Raw genomic sequence first — 21,381 nt, 5'->3', positions numbered from 1 at the left:
ATGTGTGTGTGTGTGTGTGTGTGTGTGTGTGTGTGTGTGTGTGTGTGTATACATACACACAAAAAGAGCTGCCAGCACCTCCAGCGTCCAGGAACAACGCTGGGGTCGCGAACTGACCCTTCGGGGCCGGTTCCCTCCACCCCGAGCCTAAACCACCCGGGCGGTCTATCTGCAGCTCAGTGCAGACGACCAAAGTCTAAGCCTTTGGAACCGCCAAGCTCAGCCTTTTCCCAGCCTGGAATCTTCCAGAAACCCCCGGGGAGTGCGGACCGCGGGAGTCGCAGCGGTTCTTCCAGCATGGGGGCGGGGGGCAGGCCCGGCCTTCGGGAAGCCGGGGTCGCTGCCGGGGAGGACTCCACGCGTGCAAGCGTGGGCCTCGTCCTGCGGGTTGTTTCCGCAGGCTGGGGGCGACCCGGATCTGAGTGGCAGGTCGGGACGCGTGCGCCTGCCAGCCACCCGGGTTTGTGCTGTACCGACGGCCCTTAGGAGACCTTAGTTTTTAGGCGGGACGTTCGCCTTCCCCTGTTAGGAGATCGCCTGGCAGCCTCGAGCAAGGGCCTTCCCACTCCTGAAATCCCGTGGCCTCCCGAGCTCCAGCCGCCGCTCCCTGGACCATGGGGGGTGGAGGTGGCCGTGCAAGGCGGGGGACAAGGCGGGCCCCCGCACCAGATGCCTGGAGGGGGACGGAGACTAAGAGAGCTCAGGACCGTAGTGCGGGGCTCCCCTTTCCTTTGGGCCTCTTTGAGAAGGGCAAAAAGGGGCGCTTTCCGCTCGGAAAGGTGTTTCTAAAGGCTCCGCTCACCAGCGCAGCGGACTCTGGCTCTCGAGTCCTCCCATTTCACCGTCACTGACTGCAGAGTCAGGCGCCGCGTCCCTCTTACTCGGCAGGGGACACTTTTCTATTCCGACCCTCCCCTCCCGCTTTAAATTCTTTTCTGCCCAGTTTCTCTTTGCCCCTGGAATCAGTCCAGTGGAATTAATCAGTGTCCCTCATTTGTTCTCCAGGTACCCAAACATCAGGACCCCAAAGAAGGGAAATAAAAGTGGGATTGAAGCGCTCCAGGGGTTCCCAGTCAGGGACTGCTTCAACACGTGTAACTCTGTGTAAGAGGACGACGCTTCAGGTTTTCAGGTGACTGTCCTATGGCCACTCCATCCTTCTTCCTCAAGGGATCTGAGTCTCAGCATGTCTTCGGCGCCATTAAATGCACCCCCAATCCCCGCCAAGATCTTGTAACTTTTTCTGCCTTGCCCCTATAAAAGAGTTACACTTTAGAAAAGACTTAAAAAAAAAAAAAAAAAAAAAAAAGACAAGAAATGGATATAGGTTTGGTAACCGTTAAATAACTTTCCCAGCGTGTATTAAAGGAAGATTGTATTTTATCAACAGCTGATTGATGCCCGTGTGAGCCTGTCGGTTTGTCTATAGTATCATATTTATTTAACCTGCTGGGGGACTGTGTGCAGGGGCAGCCTGTTCATGCTGACAAGAGCGTGCACATTACACACTACCCCAGGTATTTTGATTGATTGTTCCCACCCCAAAGCCTTTGGTTCATAATTTAGCACAGCGGGTTCTGCATCACAGACTAGGCTAAAAAAAAAAAAAATCCTGTAAGAGATTTCAATGAACAACTACTGGCAACAAACCTTTCTTTATCTGAAACCCCCAAATATTTTAAATACCTTAATAATCACAGAACATTCAACCCTTATTTAACCCATTTCCCCGAAGTGGTAACAGAGAATTCATTTTTGTGGCTGGACCAGTTAGTCTGTCTTGAACTAGGGGGGTGAAGCGGTGAGGACATAGTGTGGGCTTTTTTCCCCCCTTCTCTTTCTCTTGCAATAGAAGGCTTGGGGTGTTGAAGGAACAAGGCAGAAGAGAATGGCTCTTTCCAGATGCTCCTCTTCTGTGCCTTTGGAATGTGGTTCATAAGGGCTTTTGCTGGAATTGCTACCATTATTTAACTCCATGAGCGAGGAAAGACTACCTTTTTTTCCCCCTTCAGGAGACAAAGTCTTCAGTGTACCTAAGAATCATACAAAAATATATGTGTACTTAAAAAAAAAAAAAGTAAGTCATCTCAGCTGTCTGGGTTTATCCTAGCAAAAATGGAACCTGAAGTTAGTGACACCTAGTACAGAAGCCATTTCATAATTTCCTCTTGAGGGATGTCTAAGAAGAAGGAAGCTTTTTGGTAAAAATTTATTTTTGCGAGCACCAGCGAAAGCACACATTTTAACTTGTGTGCATTTATGGAATTGTTTTGGCTGTGATAAAAATGGGACATATATTCCTTCTTGTATTACTGTTATTCCATCTTAGTAATATTTTTGTAAGAGATGTAAAGACTAAGTTTTAATAGTGTGCTGTGTCCAGTGACAAAATGAGGCTTTACTGTGCCCTGGTGGCTTTTGCAGTTGTCTTTTAGAGAGTCTTGAAGCCTGAAAGGTCATCTTAGCAGCATCATATACCAGACTAAGTCCCCTCCCCAGAGTTCATTTCGGCATTCTAGGTCGGATGAGGTAGTCATTATCAAAATGGTCAATTGCATGAGGTTTCAGGATGCAGATATGTAGACACTAAAGAAATATGTCAAGAGCATAATTGCCCTCACACAAGACGAAATAACTAATGCAGTTCCCTGATTCACTTCCTAGGTTATTACTGGGGCAGAAAGATTTCTTTTAAAAATCTATCTAGTGATAATAGATAGTGGTGATAGCAATTACTAAAACTTACTTCTTTATTTCTTCTTCATTCTTGAATATTTTTTCACAGAAGCTATCTTTGGACTTGATGTGTGCCTTTAAAGGTAAAGACATTAACCAAATTTCATGTACTCCTCCCATTTCTAATTAATATTTCTTTTATTAAATGCCTCTTGTTTTTAATGCTGCCGCTAATGACTTTCTTCTATCATCTCATACTTGGGACAGGCCTGAAAGATTCCAGTGGACACTTTCTTTGCCAATAATAGCATGTTCAGCAACATTTTTATCTCTAGATGTTGCTATTTATCCTCAGAATGACATTCAATAAAAAAAGAAAAACTCAGAACATTTGGTAACTCCAGGAAGGGCATCTCTCTGCTGAGAAACAGCCATGGTCTGTTGTAAGTGCAGACACAGTATCCAGAGAGAAAGCAACGGCGGAGCTGGCAAAGGAAGTATTTACCTATTTCTCCATGGCAGCCAGGGGCACTACAAGGCAGACCCAGTGCCATGGAGGAAAGGGCAATGGTTTGTCAGCAGTAAATAGATTCTATGCCTTTTAATCACACTTGTTAAGAAAGTATTGAGCTATCACATGAATCCATTTGTGGTCATTTTCAAAGCATTTAGAAATCATTGGTTTATACTGAAAATGAATCTTCCTTTCTGCCTTTCTTTTCTCCTTCCTTCATTTCTTTCTCTCTTTCTCTCTGAAGCAGGGTCTCATGTAGCCCCAGGTGGTCTCTCACATGCTGTGTAGTTTGGTGGGTCTTGCCTCTATCTCCTGGGATGGCAGGCATGTGCTACCATGCCTGGTTTATGTGGTGCCGGGGTTGAGCTCAGGGACTGGCATATACTCAGCACTAGTAACTGAGCCACAGGCTTTGTGGGGGAACTTTTTGAAAACAAAAAACAAAAAACAAAAAAACCATTTACTGTCATATTTTTTTTAAAAAAAATAGAATACTATGTTAGTTACCCACAATAGTGAATGGAATTATTTTATTTATTGTTTTCAAACAGACCAATGTCCCAACTATTTTTGAGGGAATATTTTGATAAGTTTAAATACATGCTGATACAAACATGTACACATTAACCTCTTTGAAGTTTGGCTTACTTCTTAACTGTATAGCACTGGGAATATCTATCTGTCTCTGAGTTCCTTTATGTAGAGAAATAATAAATCAGGGTTTGTGGAAAGGGTTATGTGAACAAGCTCTTGAGAAGCTCTTGCAGCAAAACTGGGCAGGTATAACTCCTAGCCACCCAGAAGTTATTGTTATAGCCCATGCTGTACACTGATGTTTTAATATCATTATTTAAAATGATGCTCCCCCCCGCCCCATCACCTATAGTGTTGTATGACCAGATGCCAAAACTAAAACTCAGGTTGATTTGGTTCTAATAAGGCTGCTAAAACAAACAAACAAAAAACAAAACAAAACAACAACAAAAAAACCCAAACCCAAAAAACCAAAACCACCAAAACCAAAACCAAAACCAAAACCAAACCAAACCAAACCAAACCCCATTGTACTGTAGTCAAATGTTAGCAGAAGAAAATACCCCCAAGGAGCAAAGCAATCTTTGCCTTCCTTGGGTCTAATGCTCAAGGCACACTAAATAACAAGTAGCCTTATATGTAAAGTTCAGCCAACAATTCAGCTCAAGAAATCGGTGAGAATGCCACCAAAAAAATGTTTGCGTACCAGACCAGAGACACTTGACCTGAAACTCCTAAGGAGTCAAATAGCTATATTTTCGATTTCCAGCCCCTTTATTTCATAAAGAGACCAGCATGCTTCTTCTCATGACTGCAGTAGCTATGTACCTAAGTCCTCCAGAGTCCCTCTGTTACCATTTTAATGTGGTAAGGACATCTCAGCTTTCTTAGTTAAAAGCATTCTCTTGAAACATGTGTTTTATATATGTATTATTATATTACACAAGTCCAAGTTCATTCCTAGGAGAAAGTGATATGTCCTGGTAACACGTTAGACTGTCAGTTAAAAACTAGGACATCAGTGTGAAAAGTGTAGGTTGCAATAACACAAATTTTCGGGTCCTGCTTATTTCCTAATGCGCATGTTGAGCTTGGGGTTATAACAATACCGACCTCAACTGGAAACACTGGCAACACTACCTGACTGCAGACCCTCTGTGTTTGTGAGCTGCTCCATTGCCACTCCCAGCAGTAACTTGAGATGAGAGCTTAAGTGCAAGCTGAGTACCTGAGAGGTGGTTGACAGAGCTCTCCCCTTTTCTGCAGGTCACCTTCAGTGGATACAGAACAAGAGTTTCTGTTGTTCCACTTGGATCCCAGCACTTCAGATATGAATAGTTTTCATTTTTTGGTCCTTCCCGCAAGGACTACCTGGATCAAGCTGAGGCAGGAGCTGGTCAACATCAACTTCATCCTTGGAAGCACGCCCACCCTACTTCTCTTTCAGTCCTACCCACTTTTTTTTTTTTCACAAAGCCTTGGCCATCACAAGGAGGTTTGCTTCTATTCTTTATGTGTACCAGAAACACAGGAAGTCCAGAGACACTGGGTTTTGTGAACAGTTAGCTTGATCTAAAGAAGGGATGGACTTTGTGTATCAGATAGAATATTTTCTTCCAAGTGTCGTTTGTTGTTGCTTGGTTTGATTTGAAATTGAATGTAAGGCGTTCAAGCTCAGCTTCATTGTTAGACATTTTTCACTTTTCCCTAATTATTATTATTTTTAAAATATTTATTTCTTTGTTATGTATACAGTGTTCTGTCGGCATGTGTACATGCATACTAGAAAAGGGCATTCGATCTCATTATAGATGGTGGTGAGCCACCATGTGGTTTCTGGGAATTGAACACAGGTCCTCTGGAAGATCAGCCAGTGCTCTTAAACTCTGTGCCATCTCTCCAGCCCTCCCTAATTACTTTTAAGATGAGGGTGAAGGCAACACCTTCATTACACGTTACTGGAATATATAACCCTTTTTCCTACATCTTTCAGTATTGTTCCATAAGCCTGAAATGAATCTTTGACTTTCTCATACTCAGGCAAATAGCAGTGTCAAAGTTACTATTCAAACAGCAAACAGATATTAGGATGGCACCAAGGTTCTGTTGTTTCCTACCAATTATTTTTTCCCACAATGCCTTGGCCATCACAAGGTTTGTTTCTATTCTGTATGTGTACCAGAAACACAGGAAGTCCTGAGACAGAATGTGAGATTGAAGGAAGTACCATAGTCTCTTAATTCATAAGTAAATTACTTTTTAAACATTGCCCCCTTTGAGATTTGGCAAATAGTTAAACTAGTTTACACACTTCTTCTCTCTCCCTTTCCTTTTAAGTACAGCTCGTAAGTAAGCAGACACCTTAACCAGCTCTCATAGTAAACAGCTTTCTTTTTATTGCCTTTTCATAGCAGAGAGCTATCAAAAATAAGATAATGCCTAAAGATCTGGAGCCTAATCAGCTTTCTTGCTGAGTTTAAAGAGTCCTGAGGCTGTTAAGTTAGCCCTGGTTATATATGCGGGTGGCTGTGGTGTTTGCTCTGCCCCATTTTGATGGAGAGGGTAATGTGTTTGCCAGATAAGGGGAAAGGGACCAGCCACAAATGCAAGGTTCTGTTTGATAAACCCTGACATGGTTAGCCATTTTTCATACACATGAAAGGAAGCTTTCAAACCCAAAGGAAAATAGAGGTGTCCATTCAAGCTTACTCATGTTTATCAAGACAAAAAAAGGTAAATAAAGAAAATTGGCATCCTGTAGTTTATTTAATTAATTAGCTCCACAGCTTATCATAAAATTGAAAAGTTGGATAATGTTCAAGTCTGTTTTTCATTTTTTTTGTGATCTAGTGAGAGAGTTAAGTTTTTCTTGTTCATATATATTGAAAAGGCAGTTATTTTGCTGGGCTGTGTTGCCTCATTGCAAGGTGTAGGCTCAATACGAAGAAAATTATGAGCTGAAGTTAAGCCTTTATAGGGCTTCTATGCATGTTCTTGGAATAAGAATGCTATTTGAAATCAGTATTCAAATACATGATAGATGACATGCTTTGCAAAGAGGCCTGTAGCCAGAAAGAGATTGATAAGGCTGAGAACAAAATACCCTGCCTTGCATACACTTAATAATGTGAGATTGGTCTGTTCTAGAACTTCAGTTAATGTAAATGCATACACAGAGGTGTTCTAAAATAAATAACTGGCTTTGAGGTTGCAGCTAAATTGGTAGAGAAATGCTTAGCATAAATGAGTCTGTGGCTTCATTTCTTAGCACTGTATGGAGAAGGCACGGTGGTGCCTACCTATAATCTTAGCACACAGAGGGCAGAGGCTGGGGAATTATGAAGTTCAACCTCATTTTTAGTTTTATCATGAGTGTGGGGTCAGCATAAGGTATGGAAAACCATGTCTCAACAAACCGAATAAGAATAAGAACTTTATTATTTAGAATCATTTTTAAGATGTTAGGGATTGGTACTGGCAATATGGCTCAGGGGGTGTCAATACTTTCTGCTCGTCCAGAAGATCTGAGTTCAGTTCCTAGTACCCACATTAGGTGGCTTACTACCACCTGTAACTCCAAGTCCAGGGGACTCAGTGCCTTCTTTCGGCCTCTGAGGGCATCCACACACATTCAACACACAAGCGCGTGCACTCTCTCTGTCTCTCTCTCTCTCTCTCACACACACACACACCAAATCTTTACTTAAAAAATAAAATATTTAAATGTTGGAGATGAACTATGTTTTGCTTTATACCATTTTTTGACATTTCTTCAAAGAAGAATTCAGTTATTTTTATTATTGCCACTGTACTATGGAGCTCAACTTCAATAGTTTAATGACTGATGGCTAATTTATCGGAAATAACAACCTTAACTTATCCTAGTAAATTTTTTCTAATTCTCTTCTTAGAAATTCTGGTTTCCTGGTTTCTAGTAAATTAGAAGTGTTTAATAAACTAAAGATATGACCTTTAATGATTAGTTTATCTATAGAATACTTAAGAATATGATCACATGAAATTTTAGAGCTGTGTTTTTTCCATATGTGAATCAATTTACACATTTTGTGCTTTGTTATTATTAATCTCTATGAATATAGAGTTTTAGATGAATTTAATGTCAACTGGGGATTAATGTGCATTAATTAAATTGACAGTATCTTCTTTAATGAGAAAAAAGGATTTAGTTCTAATACTGATGATCTTAATAAAGCTTCCTTCTACTTGTCTGTATTTTCTCAACATTAGGGATTATTTTTATTAGAAGGTGAAGTAATTTAGTGCTGGCTGGACGGCAAAACTCAAATAAATCAAATGATTGCAAACTGACTTTGTTTTTGTTATTGAGGTTGTATTACCAAGCCATTTAACTTTCAATTAAAAAGGAACCAATTTGTATCAGCTATTTAAAAATAAAAACACAAATTGGACTCCACCTTTAATTTTCTTTTGTTTTCTTTTGAGCATTATGTAAGATGGCTAAGCATTTGGAGGGAGTATTCACAGGCAGTATCTACCATGTAATGTTCAACATGCTTGTTTGAATTTTCTTTTTTTTTTTAACTTATTGTTTTTTTAATTGGTTGAGAATTCCATACATGTATATAAGGTGCTTTAATCAAAACCACTCCCCATTTCCTTCCCATCCCTCCCCTATCCCCTTGCTCCTAAACTCATGTGTTCATTTAATTTTTATTTGGATTTTCTTACATAGTGTGAAAGCTGTATTTTCCCAAATGTTTTCCAAACACAATCTTTGTCACAAAAGGGACAAACAAAAGGATTTGTTTGTTTGTGTTGTTGTTGTTTCAAGACGAGTTTTCTCCGTGTAGCCTTTGCTGTCCTGGACTCACTTTGTAGCCTAGCCTGGCCTGCTTCCGTCTCCCTGAGTCCTAGGATTGAAGGCATGTTCCACCACTTCCAGGTGGACTGTATTTTGTAATAGAACCTTTGCACAGGCCTGTGAAGTCTCCTGAATTATTACCTCATCACAATGAGAAGGGACCACACTACCCTGAACACTTGTGGGAGGAAACAGTTAACTGATGGTCCTTCCTAGCCAGCTATTCATGCAGAAGAGTATGTGCCTCAGGCTCAGTGATGTGCACCAGACACCTTGAGGTTCTCCCCCCCCCCAGAGCTGAGGACTGAACCCAGGGCCTTGCTCTTGCTAGGCAAGTGCTCTACAGCTGAGCTAAATCCCCCCACCCCTCCTTGAGGTTCCTATCCTAATCTTCACTACTGTTTTTCTGCTGTTGTTGTTGAGACAGGTTCTTGTTGTGAAGCTCAGCCCAGGCTGGCCCCATTGCTTTATAGGCCACAACTTCATTTTTATTTTGAAATGAAAACTGGAGGACAAAATGTAGAGAGGAAAGGAACTACCAAAAATAAAATTCTATTCAGGATATACATTAGTTTCATTCCATAAACAGACAATTATGTGCCATTGTGTGTATATATGTATACACACACACACACACACACACACACACACACACACACACACACACATTAAGACAAGGTCTTACAATGCAGCCACTCCTGATGAGACCGGATAGACTGGGATCAGAAGAAAGGGGAAGAGGACCTCCCCTATCAGTGGACTGGTTGAAGGGCATAGGTGGAGCAAAGGTAGGATGGTGGGTTTGGGAGGGGAGGAGGGAGCTACAGGTGGGCTACAAAGTGAATAAACTGTAATTAATAAAAATATTTTAAATTAAAAAATAAAGTGAATAAACTCTAATTAATAAAAAATAAATTAAAAAAAAAGACAAAGTCTCAGTCAGGCAGTGGAGATGCATGCCTTTAATCCCAGCACTTGGGAGGCAGAGGCCAGCCTGGTCTACAGAGTGAGTTCCAGAACAGCCAGGTCTACACAAAGAAAATCTATCTCAATAAAACAAAACAAAACAAAAAAAACCCCAAACAAAACATAACAAAACAAAAAACAACAAAACAAAACAAAATCCAAACCAAACAAAAACAAAAGCCGTCACCCCCCCCAAACAAACAAACAAACAAACAAACAAACAAAAAAACAAATTAACAACAAAATCAAAACCCAAGGTCTCACTATGTATTTTTGGCTGGTCTGAAACTTGAGACTTGGACCAAGCTGACCTTAAAGTCATAGAGATCCACCCCCCTCCACCTTCTAAGTACTGAATAAAAAGCATGCACCTCCATGCCCAGCAAACCATGTACACACATATATACATACATACATACGAATGTGCATGCCTGGTCACATGGCTCAGTGGGTAAAAGCTTTTGCTGCCAAGCCTGATGATCAGGGTTCAGTCCATGGAACTCACATGGTGGAAGGAGAGAACTGAGTCCTGCAAGTTATCCTCTCATCTGCACATGCGCATTATGACATGAATATGTTCCCTTGCTCAAGCACATGAATACGTACTCACACACATACATACTAAGCTATAATAACATAAAGAAATGAATAATAAAAGAACACATCAAAAGTTAAAAGGACAATATATATACACATATATGTAAATACATATATATGTACAAAATATACACACACACACACACATAAATCAGAATTCTAGGCTTGTTTTCCCCTTTCACATTCATATATATATATATATATATATATATATATATATATATATATATATATTTACACTTTATTCATCCATTAGTCTGTTTGCTTATTTACTTATATGGTGCTGGGGATTAAACCCATAGCCTTGCTCACACTAGCCAATTCTCAAATGTCTGTCCCCACTACTGCCCTGCTTGGCAAGGTTCTTAACCTGTTTTTCAGGGCCTCAGATTCCCTAGAACTGGAGTTATGGATGCTTGTGAGCTGCCATGTGGTTCTTGGAATGGAACCTTGGTCCACTGTGAGAACAGCCAGTGCTCTTAAACATTAGGCAGTCTGTCCAGCCTACATAGATTTTGTTAAAAGGACTACTTGAGCTCTCAGTCTCTGTCAGTTAAAAAAATAATCAAATCCACTTCTCTACCAAGATGGGACCCAAAGTTGCAGGCTCTATATTTGGCTCAGAATACAGTTTCAAAACAACAAACAAACAAATAAAAAAGCACAAAAGAAACGATAATAACAAAAACCTGAACACTGTCTTTGAAGAACAGTGAGTACAGTGCACCTCAGTGCAGCCACTGAACTTAACTTATTGAAAGAACAGTGAATTTGCTAGACAAGGTCTCACTAGGTTGTCTTGGTTGGCCTGAAACTTGATAAGTAGACCAGGCTGGTCTTGAGCTTACAGAGCTCTGCTTGCCTCTGTCTGCACAGTGCTGGGATTAAAGATGTGCTTCACGACATTTGGCAAAGAATACTTCTTTGTAATTCAGTCCAGTGGCGGCACTGAACTAAGACCATGCTGCTGTTTGTCAGGGGAGGCAGAGAAAGGACACTTAGACTGTACCAGAGTTACTCAAATCATTGTTTCCCAACAGTGTGATTGCACAAATGGAATCACCTGGGAAACTTTTAAATATCCGTATTACAATCATCCAAGAAATGCCTTCCTTTGCAGGCACAAACATGGCATTTACAAGCGTAATTTCTGTTATTTCTTAGAAATGAGACACCTTGGCCATGATATATTGAGATGAGAGTGGTAACCAGGAGAGCAAAATCCCTTGCTGTTTGATTGTCCCCACTGAAACTCAGCAAACCGCAAAATCCCCTCTTTAAGTAACATCCTAGCACGCACAGATAAAAATGAGCACCAGGAACAGTAGAATCTCGGTACAGAAAGTAGTTCAAAACCTACTCACATGTCCAAATTATTTTTCCTTTTAATAAGTGGTATTATCATATCAGGTAATATTTGTATAACAGATTATCAATTTCTTACTTGCTTATTGAATTTATTTAAATTCTCTCTCTCTGTGTGTGTGTGTGTGTGTGTGTGTGTGGTGTGTACATATGAGGATGCAAAGGTGCAGGTCAGGGGACAACTTGTGGGGGCTCATTCCTTTTTACCACTGTGAGGGTCCTAGGGATCCAACTCAGGTCATTAGACTTGGGGGCAAGTAACTTTTCCCGCAGAGCCAGCTCACCAGCTCATCTTTACATATTTGATATTACAAGATATTCAAACTGTAAATTTGACATGTTTAGAAAACTAGTGTGTTGATCCAGATTGATAAATGCGAGAAGCTCGATCTAACCATAGTTTTGTCTGATCTGGCGGGATGGTGACAATGGAAGATGCCTTCTAGGAGTATAGTCTCTAGCAGTCCTTAAGTGCTGACACACGTCAATCACCAGGTGATGGCCGGGGATATGGCTCATTAGCAAAGCTCTTGTCAAGAAAAAAAAAAAAATCACCTGGAACGGGCTCTGAATCATAGACCACAGGGTTACTCTGGAATATTCCACTTTGTATTTTATACATTTCCCACTTGAACTGAGGCTGACCTGCTAGCAGGCATGAGGGGAAGTGGCCAGCTACCGCGCTGCTCCTGCTGGCTTGTCAATCACAGGTACTCCGTTGAGAATAAAAGGGACGCTCTTCCCTCCCTGTACCAATACCATCCCAGGTTAATGATTAGAACGCTCATATCTGCATTTCGAAATAGTAAGAATAACCATATTGTTGGACACAGTTTCGTTGATTTGACGAAATGTTCTCCATCTTGTTGGCAAGACTGACTCATCTCAAAGTACTTTGAAGAGGACCTGCTAATAACCATACATTGAAGATGACCATAGCTAATGACACAGCATAGGTGATTACTTGATTTCAGGTGGATAAAATCCTAACTCACAGAAGAAGAAAGCAAAAAAATAGCTCATTCTGGTTTCCCAGAGACTTAGTTGCAGAAGAGAGATTTGAAGCAGTCACACCTGTAATTCCAGCACTCAGGAGTCTGGACGATCATCACAAGATCAAGGCTATCAGGGCCTACATAGTTCTATGCCAGGTAGGGATGCATAGCAAGGTTGTATCTCTAACTAACTAACTAACTAACTAACTAACTAACTAACTAACTAACTAACTAACTAACTAACTAACCAATTAAATAACTAGCGAAAACTGGATGTAGTGGTGCATGCATGTAAACCAGGAGTCAGATAGTTGAGATAGAAAGATCTCATGTTTAAGACTAGTCTGCTGATTTTGGCATACTCCTTTCTCAAAAACTTTAAAAGAGTGAAGCATGATGATATGCTTCCAATGCCTATTGTCTTTCTGCAACACCACACACACACACACACACAAACACACACACACACACACACCTCATAATCATTGACAAAATATGTCATATATAAAAGATTCAACATAATCTACAAAAATCCAAATTATATTGGCAAATAAAATAAATAAGAAGCAAATGAGATATGACAATAAGGAAAGGAAGGGTGAGTATAAATTGCATCCACAACGCTCCACTTGAGTTTAATCTTCTGAAGAGAAAGCTGGCTTAAAGAACTCCATCTTTTAACAAATTGTAACTAAAAAGAAAAATAAAAATTAAAAAAAAAAAAAAAAAAAGAACTCCATCTGACATCCTTGTTGACAAGGCCGGGAAAGGCAAAGAGGATTCAAATGTGAATGGAGCTGTGTTAGAACTCAGAAGAGCCTTGTCTTGATGTCTAGGTCTATAATGCCCTCGTGGGTTTGGGAATATCTAGGATGGCTATGGCAATGCTCATGGACCTACCTGCTTGTCTGAGAAAGCAGGGTGCTAATCAGGAACACTGCATTGATCTAAGGCAGCAGAAATGAGTTGTAAATCTGGACTCAGGGTTCTCTGTCGTTTTATTCCTTCTGATGCTGTTTGTTGCGGCACCAAAGATGGATAAATTTGCCCTTACAACCATACCACTTCAGACAAATATGTAATACTCCAGATAATTTTTTTCTTTTCTTTTTTTTTTTTTTTTTATTTTGTGTGTGTGTTCTGGGACAGGGTTTGTCTGGATTGTTTTGCCTTGACTGTCCTGGAACCCACTTTGCAAACAAGGCTAGCCTCGAAAATCAGAGAACTGCCTGACTCTGTCTCTGAGTGCTGGGGTTAAAGGCATGTGTGGCCACCACCACTGGGCCATATAGATTTCTTAAACCAAATGTAAGAGAGCATCCATCATACCCTTGAAATCATTCTTTCCTCTTCCAATTTGGCTTAAAGGATCAGTGCATTTGGTTGGTTGAAACAGAACATAGACATTAGGTGAGATGTTTTCAGAAGAAAAAACAGTCTCGGGGAAGCTATGGCAGAGAAGGGGGGATTGGGAGAGAGGTTGGAGGCAGAATTAAGACGGAGAAGAGTCAACAGCTAAACCCCAGCAAGAAAGAGGAAGTAAAAAAGTCATTGAGATAAGACAAACACAAAACAAGATTTCTTACTAAAGGGCAAAGAAATGTCTTTGTAACATTATTTATTTATTTATTTGTTTATTTATCTATCTATTTATTTATTTTGTTTCCCAGAGAACCAATGATGTAAGTTTACTCATCTGAAAATGAGCACATTGGTGCTTTACCAATATCTAACATCCTATCTGGCTTGAATGCTTGCAAAAGCATTAGTCAGTCAGCATTTTGATGGACTTGGAGATGGGGAAAGGATGAACAGGGGTAATCCTCAGAGTACCAGAGCCAAGCATCCATCAGAGAGGCAGCCAAGCAGCTTCTGAAGCAGCCCCATGACTCACAGGATGGAGACACAGCCGCTTGCTGTGAAAACCAGCGAACCAGCTCCAAGCGGAGGCTCAGCCCAGGCTGGAAGGCACTTCCAAAGAATTCAGATCTTCTGCCAACAGGATCACTTGAGTCATCTTTCAACATCACATTCCATGCTGTGTCCTTGGCCATTCACGAGGAGACTGGCCTGGGTTTGGCTCTCTGTGGATTCATTGCATCAGAATGTCACCCTGACTTCCAGAAAAAGTTAGGTACTTTTCACCATCAACAACTGTTTTTCAGTTTCTTTAAAAAGTTACTCCTAATCTGAAAACACTTCCTGTCCTCTTTTTGCTTAGCTGTGTTATTTGATTAGTATAAGAATAAGCCACTCGCCTCCAATAAAAAGTAAGACAGCAAACCAAAAAGTTCCTGCTGAGTTACTTGGTGCAGTCTTCAGCAGCCTGTGCTCTGAGATCCTGGGACCACTGTGTCACTTTCTCTCTTGCATATATCACTCTAGGTGCCACAGCCTGTTTTTCTGAGTCTATACACAACTGCATTGCTAGAAACACATTTTTAGTTCAATGAGTTTTTGTTTTTGTTTTGTTTTGTTTTGTTTTGTTTTAAATCAGAGAATATCAACGCAAACAAATCAAGGTATGCATAAATCTGTCTGCTTAATTCTAGGGCTATGTAAATCAAAACTACCCTGAGATTTCACCTTACACCCACCAGAATGTCAAAGGTTAAAAACTCACCTCTGCTCAGATGTAGCCTATGGTAGCTCAGTAACCAATTGGTTTCCCATAGTGAGGGAAACAAGGACTATTTCTAACAGAAACTCAATGACTGGCTCTTTGGCCTCCCCACCCCCCAAGGGAGGAGCAGTCCCGTTAGGCCACAGAGGAGAGCTTTTCAGCCAGTCCTGAAGATACCTGATAAAACAGGATCAGATGAATGGGGAGGAGGTCCCCCCTATCAGTGGACTTGGCAAGGGGCACGGTGGAGATGAGGGAGGGAGGGAGGGACTGGGAGGGAATGAGGGATCGGGACACGGCTGGGATAAAGAGTTAATAAAATGTAACTGATAAGAAAAAAATAAAATTCAAAAAAAAAAAAAACAACTCAAGTGACAACACATGCTGGAGAGGTTGTGGAGAATTGCTGGTGGGAATGTAAACTTGTACAACCACTTTGGAAATTGGTCTGGCGCTTTCTCAGACAATTAGGAATAGCACTTCCTCAAGATCCAGCTATACCACTCCTAGGCATATATCCAAAAGATGCTCAAGTACACAACAAGGACATTTGCTCAACCATGATTGTAGCAGCTTTATTCATAATAGCCAGAACCTGGAAACAACCCAGGTGTCCCTCAATGGAGGAATGGATACAGAAATTGTACTTTTATACAATGGAAAACTACTCAGCAATAAAAATCAAGGAAATCATGAAATTTGCAGGCATATGGTGGGATCTAGGAAAGATCATCCTGAGGGAGGTATCCCAGGAGCAGAAAAACACACATGGTATACACTCACTTATATAGTCCTATAAGGTAGGATAAATAGACTAAAATATGTGCACCTAAAGAAGATAAACAAGAAAGAGGACTAAGAAAGAGGGGTAAGATGATCAATCCTCATTTAGAAAGACAAATGGGATGAACATGGGAAGTAGGAGAAAACAAGAAACAGGATAGGAGCCTACCACAGAAGACCTCTTAAAGACTCTACCTAGCAATTTATCAAAGCAGATGCTGAGACTCATAACCAAACGTTCGATAGAGTCATGGAATCGTATGATAAAAGGGGGAGTTAGTATGATGGGGAGAGGACAGGAGCTCCACAAGGACTAAATATATTAGAGCACGGGGTCCTCAATGAGACTGTTTCTCCAACCAAGGACCATGTATGGATATAACCTAGAAGCCCTGCTCTGATGTAGCCCATGGTAGCTCAGTATCCAAGTGGGCTCCCTAGTAAGGGGAATAAGAACTATTTATGACATGAACTCAATGAGTGGCTTCTTTATGTCCCCCCCCCCCGAGGGAGGAACAGCCTTGCTAGGCCATAGTGGAGGACATTGCATCTAGTCCTGAAGATACCTGATAAGCTAGGGTCAGATGGAAGGGGAGGAGGACCTCCTCTAGCAGTGGACTTGGAAAGGGACAGGGAGGAAATGAGGGAGGGTGGGATTGGGAAGGAATGAGAGAGGGAGGTGGCTACAGCTGGGATACAAAGTAAATAACCAAATAACCTGTGATTAATATTAAAAAATAAAAATTAATAAAAATTCAAAACCATACCAACTTTTTTTGGGGGAGATATATTTAAGAGGGTATAGTGTATAAAATCCAATAGTAAACATAATATTTAAATAAATGACCTCATATTTCTTTGGCCTAAAAGCAAAATTCTTGGGCTATGTTGGTGAGGAGTAGGCAGGTGTTGTCCTCTAGACCCATTATCACTTCTTTCCGGTATCCATAGCTCCCTCCTTTCTCTCTACATCCCCTGCCCTGTATAATCGCACGTTCATGAATGTGCCTGTGTGTGTGAACAGGGATGACTGTGGAGGCCAAAGGTCAATGTTGGGTGTCTTCTGCAATTGCTCTCCAGTTGAGTTTTTGAGGAAAGGTCTCTCTCCACAGTTACCACAATCAGTTCTTGTGGCACTGAGGCAGCCACCACCTCCTACCCACCTGGCCACAGCAAGTGTTCCAAGGTTTAACAATTGGCCCATTGGTACTCAACAGTGTTGGTGCCAGGACTTGGTGTTTACTAAGGGATTCGAAACTGGACGTGAAATAATCTATTTAACTTGTCCCCCACGGAAAAGTTCAGCTGTGGACTGTTTAGGGCTTACATAGTATGATCCTGATATTTTACTTTAAGGAAGCTCGTGTGCTGATCGTGAAATGTATTTATGATGATGATGAAGAAGATGATGACGATGATGGTGTGTTTTTGAGACAGGGTTTCTCTGTGTGTAGCCCTGGATGACCCGGAACACGCTCTGTACAACAGTCTGGCCTCAAACTCAGAGACCTGTCTGCCTCTGCCTCTCGAATGTTGGGATTAAAGATGTGCACCAGCTCCACATGGCATGAAATATATTTTAAAATGTCAAGACTGAAACAGAAAAAAAATGAGGCATTGCAAATCTAGACAAATAAACCATTAGAACGAATAATATAGGAACTAACTTACCTGTGTATGGCCAAAAAAATTCAGCAAGGACAAAGAATAATTTTGTGACAAGAAGGAACAAAATTTTCTCCATAAATGTTCTATAAAAATTATGTATCCAAGATAAAATGTAGCCTTTAGACTATTCTATATCCAAATATAGTTACACATTGACTACTGAAAAATGTATGTATTTCTAGAAATAAAGAGCAAATGATAGACAGTTCTCAGATCAGAAGTACACACAAAAGAAATAATTAAATATAAAAAAATTAGTTAGACCCAGTGAAGAAAATAAATAATTCTTGATTTTCTCCATTTCTATGAAGACTAGTATCACTTGAAATCTAATAGTTAGCAATATGTATCAATTTTTAGCCTTTCTTGAGAAGATATGGCTTAAATTATGCTCACTAAAACTTCCTGGGCTCCCTTTCCCACTATTAATTGTAACATTACTCAGGGACTTCTGTATCTCAATCCCCAGATCTGTTGACTTCACTTTCCTTGGAGTATTATCTGTCTTTCTACATGCACAAAGACTTTGAGCCAATTCATTCCGTCTATGCAATTACCTCTCTGTCTCTAAAGATCTCTACTGGGATTTCCTTGGAAATATTTCAGTGATAGCTTCATTTTGTAGACAAAGGAAACAGAGTGAATAAAACATTTCCTGGGAATTTGACAGTCTTGGCGTTGAAAAGTTAAGCACTGGAACCATAACAGATGCAAACAAGCGGGTTTTTCTAACACCAAAGTCAGATCGTTCCTGGATCTCTGCTTGATGAGTGCTTCAGTGACAACCTTCGTTAGAACTCATTTCCCATGCTTGGACTCTGTCTCTATATTACACGAACACTGCCAATTAGCTCTGGAAGGAAGCTATGCTGTGAATAGTTTTATAATGTTGGATGTGTGTGAATCTATTTTTGCTATGATTAAAACATGACACTGTCAAGAGGAAGCAGGTTGGCGGAAAGAGGAACACTAGATACAGGATATCTTATTTGCAATTAATTTTCTGTAAATGTGTCTACATTTCTAACATATCAACAGATAATTTCCCTGCTTTATACTTGCATGGTGTGAGGCAGCTTACTAATGATGTCATTTCATTGGTATTGTATTTTTTCATCTGAAAATGTGTCACAATTCTTAAGGTTTGTAAAAGTCGAAGCTTATATTGGCATTTCCTGGCAAGTGATATTAATGGATCATTTTTATGTTTCGTGAAGCTCCATGGCACGTTAGCTTCCCATCACTTTAACAGAGAGCTGAGGCAAACAACTTATAAAGAATGTTCACAGTTGGCTCACAGTTTTGGAAGCTCCGGTCTGCTCTTGGTGCAAGGCTTCACATAAACGCAGGAGACATGATAGCAAAGCCATTCACCCTAATGCCCGTGGAAATGAAGGTGAAAACAAAGCAAGACCCGGAGTTCCACAGTCCTCATGGAGGGCATAACCTCAAGTACACAAGGAATTCCATGTTTTCTTTTTTTTATTATTAATTACACTTTATTCATTTTGTATCCCCCCATAAGCCCCTCCCTCCTCCCCTCCCGATCCCACCCTCCCTCCCCTTTCTGCATGCATGCCACTCCCCAAGTCCACTGATAGGGGAGGTTCTCCTCTCCTTTCTGATCTTAGTCTATCAGTTCTCATCAAAATTGGCTGCATTGTCCTCTTCTGTGGCCTGGTAAGGCTGCTCCCCCCTCAGGGGGAGGTGATCAACGAGCAAGCCAATCAGATTATGTCAGAGGCAGCCCCTCTTCCCATTACTATGTAACCCACTTGGACACTGAACTGCCATGTGCTACATCTGTGCAGGAGTTCATTTTATGTAAGAAGTGGGAAATAGTAAGAGCTGGAGTGGATGGGAACTCCACAAGCAGAGCAACAGAACAAGATAATTTGAACACAGGGAACTTCCCAGAGACTCATACTCCAACCAAGGACTATTCGTGGAATTCCATGTTTTCTACCGCCTTCCACTATAGCCATCAACTGGGAACTAAGAAGTTAACAAAGGGCCTTGTATGTAGACTCTTCGTGTATTTGAGGTTCTTAGTTTGCTCAGAAACAATTCTCTCACCTCACAACCCTTCCCTATACAGGTCCTGAGACTGAAGATCTGTGGGATGGTTGTTTCTTTGCTCTGCTTCAGGGCAGGCATGAGCACATGTCTTCACCTTACAACTCCCAAGGAGAGAGGCTAGAATTTTCGGACGCGGTTTCTGACTAGCTCACTTCTACAGTACGGTGGCTCACGCAGACCGCAGGTTTCCCCGGACAGCCACTCTTGCTTTGGCCGGCCCCTTCCAAGTCTGACATGCTTATGTCTTCAGCAGACATGAGACATGTTTCTGCCAGCAGATTTTTTTTTCACTTTACTTTCACTAGCATAATTTCTTCCTTCCTTCATTTCAATCCACTCACCCCTACAAGGGATCCTGAACACGGCATGTTGTTTGAAGCACGGAGCCATGGCACTCAGACCTTCTTTGCTGAAATATTTTGTGAGTAGGACTGACAAAAACTTTCAGTAATGATGTCCTGATAACATATGACAAGAGGCAACAAATGAAAGAGGGTAGCAAATGACAAGGTGAGCTCCACACGTTTTCAGCTAGGAGAAGAATTATCTTGCTTCCACTCTTAAGCCCTTGACTCCCAGTCAGGGATGAACTGAGTTACTTGTGTAAAGGCTAACATAGACTCTGACATGGAGTTACCCATTTCCCAAACTGGTTAGCTAATAATTGTGAGCAGGGGTTTTGAGCGACAAGGATTAGAGTGAGCGCTATCCATGCATTATCTTTAAATCTGACAAGCCTTGGAATAAGCTTGTAGAAGTTAAGCTGTACTCCATAGCTGATAAGTGGTAGAACCACTGTTCAAACTGTGGAAACTGGACTCTTCCAACTACTCGATACTAATGCAATAATTATGCATTCCACCATAAAACCTGCTTTCTGATTACACAGGTTGTAGAAATAGATAATTTTTATTCCTAATGTTTACTCTTAGCTGCAACCACATATTTAATTAATAGATTTCATCTTTCTTTCACTTGTTTATAAAATAAGCTCTTCTTTTATGATTAAATAACTAAGTGTCAGGCACTATAACTTACTTAATTATATAATTCTTAATTATTCCTGTATTAGCTAATTATATGGAATTAATTTTAAAAATTAAGTAATGATATTTTCAAACGTGACTATTCCAATGCCAATCATATTTCTCTGTTAATTTTGAAAATATGATTCAGGCATAATTAAATGTATAGTTACGTTTGGCATTACAGAAAGTAAAATTCACATAGGCTTCTACTAAGACTTGCTGTACATTATTTACACACACATACTCAACACACACAACCCAAATCCCTTAAAATTATTTGTTACAATACATGAAAATTTGATAAATTTTGTTATTACTTGATAATAAATCAATATTAAGGAAAACATGCAAGAAGTTTCTAAACTAGGCCTCAGTTCTGAGACAGCTTGGAAACGCAGTTCTTTAAATTGAGCATTTCCTGTCTTTATACTCTGTTCTATTATTTTACACTGGAACCATTCTGTGTTGAAAACCTACTGTGAGAAAACGACTTAACTGTGCTGTCAGCTTCTTGGGGGCAGGGTCATTGTTTTACATTCTGCACATGAAATAGCTTCTGGCACAGTAAGTGTTTGCTGAATTTGAATTTTGAATTTAAGTGAAATGATGCTGAAAATTTTACATTAGCTACAGTCATCCATCTGAATTTAAGCCAGCGGTTGCTATCTTGTAGAGGGGAATCATTAATAATGCGATTTCTATGGAGGTTA

The 21,381-nt window shown here is 40.6% G+C and overlaps 1 long non-coding RNA gene across 3 annotated transcripts in view; it reads left to right on the top strand.

Moving 5' to 3' along the window:
• Nucleotides 1-7,717, top strand: part of LOC129688532 (uncharacterized) — a 61,266-nt gene extending 53,549 nt beyond the window's left edge. For 2 of the 3 annotated variants that reach the window (XR_008721958.1, XR_008721959.1), the window contains 3 exons: nt 1,006-1,132; nt 2,786-2,819; nt 4,991-7,717. This is a non-coding gene — a long non-coding RNA (uncharacterized LOC129688532). The remainder of the gene's footprint in view (nt 1-1,005; nt 1,133-2,785; nt 2,820-4,990) is intronic. The other variant, XR_008721960.1, reaches the window with a different exon arrangement.
• The last annotated feature ends 13,664 nt before the right edge of the window (nt 7,718-21,381 follow it).

The sequence above is a fragment of the Psammomys obesus genome, unplaced genomic scaffold (assembly GCF_907164565.1).
Source record: "Psammomys obesus unplaced genomic scaffold, mPsaObe1.curated_primary_1811, whole genome shotgun sequence".
In the NCBI taxonomy this organism is placed as follows: domain Eukaryota; kingdom Metazoa; phylum Chordata; class Mammalia; order Rodentia; family Muridae; genus Psammomys; species Psammomys obesus.
Note: the sequence above shows the minus strand (reverse complement) of the source record. Positions and strands in the feature narration are given on the sequence as shown.